The 3999-nt window shown below is 40.3% G+C and overlaps 1 pseudogene; it reads left to right on the plus strand.

Annotated features, from left to right (window-relative positions):
* Positions 1-2093: 2093 nt before the first annotated feature.
* On the plus strand, positions 2094-3637 carry Rpl27al9 (ribosomal protein L27A like 9; annotated as a pseudogene).
* Positions 3638-3999: the final 362 nt, after the last annotated feature.

A 3999-nucleotide genomic window follows, 5' to 3' on the forward strand; every position in this document is an offset into this window, starting at 1 on the left:
ACACAACACTAAGACCTCAATACTCCACTCTCACCAATGGACAAGTAATAGAGGCAGAACTGAAAGAATGAAATATTGAAACTAAGAGAAGTTTTGACTCAAATCAATTGAACAGATATCTATTAAACATTTCACCAATGCACAAATGAAGATGTCTTCTCAGCACCTTATGGAATCTTCTCAAAAACTGACAAATTATTCAGTCACTTGGCAAATATCAACTGATACAAAAAGATTGAAACACCCTCATGAATCTTATCATATCACCATGAATTAATGCTTGACTTCACCAACAACAGAAAACCTACATGCTTTCTACACACAACAGACAGAAAACCAACATGAAAACTGAACAGCTCTACTCAAAATGATCACAGTGTCAGTGAAGAAAATAAAAGAAAGAAATGACTTTCTAGAATTAAATGAAAATGAGGGCGCAGTATACCCAAACTTAAGGGACATGATGAAAGTAAGGCTAAGCAGAAAGTACATAGAACTAAATACCATCATAAAGAAATTGGAGAGGTCTTATGCTAATGAATTAAAAGTAAATCTGAAGGTTCTAGGAAAAAGAATCGAAGATACACAAGAGCTGGAGACAGCAGGAAATAATCAAACTCAGTACACAAATCAATCAATTAAAACCAAGACACACACACACACACATACACACACACACACACACACACACACATGCACACACACAGAAAAAAAGAAAGAAGAAAAAGAAAGAGGAAAGCAATGAAAACAAAAACTGACTCATTGAGAAAATCAACAAGACAATCAAATCTGTAGCCAAACTAACTAAAGGGCAGAGAGGCAGTAACCAAATTAACAAAATCAGAAATAATAAGGAAGATACAACAACAGAAACTGAGGAAATTAAAAAAACATTACATCTTACTTCAAAGTCTGTATTCTACAAAATTGGAAAACCTAAATATAATAAATGGTTTTCTAGACAGATACCAATTACCAAGCTAAATGAAGATTAGGTAAACTCTAAGAAAATGAAGCAGTCATTGAATATCGCCCAACCAAAATAAGTCCTGGGCCAGATCATTTTGGTGCATAATTCTCCTAGACTGTCAAAGGAGAGCTAATGCCATTATTCCTCAAAATTTTCCGTGAAATACAAACAGAAGGAACCCTTCCAAAGTCATTCTATGAGGCCATAGTCATCTGGGTACTAAAACCATACAAAGGAAAACAATTTCAAACCATTTTGCCTGATGAACATTGATGCAAAAATAATAAAATACTAACAAAATGAATTCAAGAATACATCAAAGGCATCATCCACTATGAAGAAGTAGTCTTGTCCCAGGGATGCAGGAGTGTTTCAATATACAGAAATTCATCAACACAATCCACCATATGATCATACTGAAAACAACAACAACAAAGACAACATGAGCATCTTACTAGATATTGAAAAAGCATTTGACAAAATCTAATGCCCCTTCATATTAAAAGACCTGGAGAGAGCAGAGATACCAGGGGCCTACCTAAATATAATAAAGACAATATACGGCAAGCCAATAGCCAACATCAAGCTAAGTTGAGAGAAACTTAAAACATTTCCACTAAAATCAGGGATAAGACAAGGCTGTCCACTCTCACATATCTCTCCAATATAGTACTTGAAGTTCTAGCAAAAGCAATAAGACAATAAAGGAGATGATGAGTATACCAATTGGAAGGAAAGAAGTCAAAGTATCCCTGTTTTCAAATGATATGATAGTGTACATAAGTGACTCCAACAGTTCAAACAGAGAACTCCTATACTGGATAAACAATTTTAGCAAAGTGGAAGGATACAAAATTAACTCAAAGAAATCAGGAGCACCCCTCTATACATGCAATAAATGACTGAGAAGGAATCAGAATGTCTAAAATCAAAAACTCAAAGGATAGCACATGCTGGTGAGGTTGTGGAACAAGAGGAACATTTCTTCACTCCTTCTGGGAATGTAATCTTGTATGATTCTGTAAAACCTCTTGGTGGTTTCTCAGAAGACTGGGAATAAGTCTACCTCAAGAACCAGCTATTCAATCTCTCAAAAAATGCTCCAACATTCCAGGTCTCTCAAATGAAGAATAGATACAGAAAAAAAAATGTAGTTTATCAACACAATAGTATAGTTCTCAGCCATTAAAAACAAGGAACTTAATGGATTTCACAGGCAACTGGATAGAATTGGAAAATATTCTGATTGAGATAACCCAGATGCAAAAGAAAAGGTACTCACTTATATGTGAATTTTAGTCATAAAGTACAGAATAACCATGCTATAGCCAACAGACCTAAAGAAGCCAAATACCAAAGAGGGCACAAGGAAGGACATGTGAATCTTTCTCAGAAAGGGAAATAAAGTAGATATTTAAAATCAATTGAAGGAGGAAACTGGGTGGATTAGAAAATGGAGCAGGAAGCAGAGCAGGGGGCTGATCATGTGTAGGAAAGCATGGGAGAGAAATGTGCTGGGAGGGCAATCTAGGAGGGTTGAGGAGAGGCCACAGAGGGTTTGAAGGGGCAACTCTAGTTGAGATTCTAGCAGTAGGGGGATATGGATCCTGAAATAGACACTTCTTATAGACAGAAAGTACGCCCAGTGGAAGGATAAGGTCAGTGACCCATCCACAAAGTCTTTACGAAAGGTTACAAAAGGTGTCCTGCCTACAAGATGTGCAGGGACAAAGATAGAACAGAGACTGGTGGAATGGCCAACCAAAACCTGACGCAAATTGAGACCTATTCCATGGGTAAGAACCAATCCCTGCCATTATTAACAATACGCTTACAGACAGGAACCTAGAATAACTGTCCTCTGAGTGGATCCACCCAGCAGCCAATGACAAAAAGATGTAAACACAGTCTTAGTCAGGTTCCCCAATCCTGCATAAAACGTCATGACCAAGAAACAAGTTTGGGAGGAAAGGGTTTATTCAGCTTATACTTCCACATTGCTGTTCATCACCAAAGGAAGTCAGGACTGGAACTCAAGCAGGTCAGGAAGCAGGTGCTGATGCAGAGACAATAGAGGGATGTTACTTACTGGCTTGCTACTCCTGGCTTGTTCGGTTGCTTTCTTATAGAAACCAGGAATACCAGCCCAAGATTGCCACCACCCACAGTGGGCCGAACCCTCCTGCCTTGATCACTAGTTGAGAAAATGCCTTACAGCAGGATTGTTGGCGCCAGCACCGACACGGTACCGAGAAACTCCCGGGCCACGTGAGCCACAGCCATGGTCGCATTGGTAAGCACCGCAAGCACCCAGGAGGCCGCAGGAATGCTGGAGGCATGCATCACCACAGGATCAACTTTGACAAATATCATCCAGGTTACTTCAGCGAAGTTGGCATGAGGCATTACCACTTGAAGAGGAACCAGAGCTTCTGCCCAACTGTCAACCTGGATAAATTATGGACGTTGATCAGCGATCAGACACAGGTCAATGCAGCAAAAAACAAGACTGGAGCTGCTCCCATCATTGATGTTGTTCGATCAGGCTACTACAAAGTTCTGGAGAAGAGGAAGCTCCCTAAGCAACCTGTCATCGTGAAGGACAAATTCTTCAGCAGAAGAGCTGAAGAGAAGATAAAGGGTGTTGGAGGTCCCACCGAGATTTGAACTTCGAATCCAGCGAACCGAGATCAGAGAAGAGAGATCTCCTGATGGGACATCCCGGGAAGCCGGCGCAGAAGCAGGGACGTATTGGGGTAGATGGGCAAAAACAGGCCTCGGTGATTTGGGCTAGGGTGAGTAAAACTTGTCATAAAAAAGGGACAAGGTAATGGTAAAGTGTTTTTGCACGAATAACCTCTGTGTGTGTGTGTGTGTGTGTGTGTGTGTGTGTGTGTGTGTGTGTGTGTGTGTGTGTGTGTGTGTGTGTGTGTGTGTTTCTTTAATTCCACAGGCTTTCGCCCGATTTTCTGTAGTGTGTCGGTGCTGGCGCCGAAACAGGATCTCATGGAGGCATTTCCTCAGCTGAG

Source organism: Rattus norvegicus, chromosome 9, assembly GCF_021556685.1.
Source record: "Rattus norvegicus strain SHRSP/BbbUtx chromosome 9, alternate assembly SHRSP_T2T, whole genome shotgun sequence".
Taxonomy (NCBI): domain Eukaryota; kingdom Metazoa; phylum Chordata; class Mammalia; order Rodentia; family Muridae; genus Rattus; species Rattus norvegicus.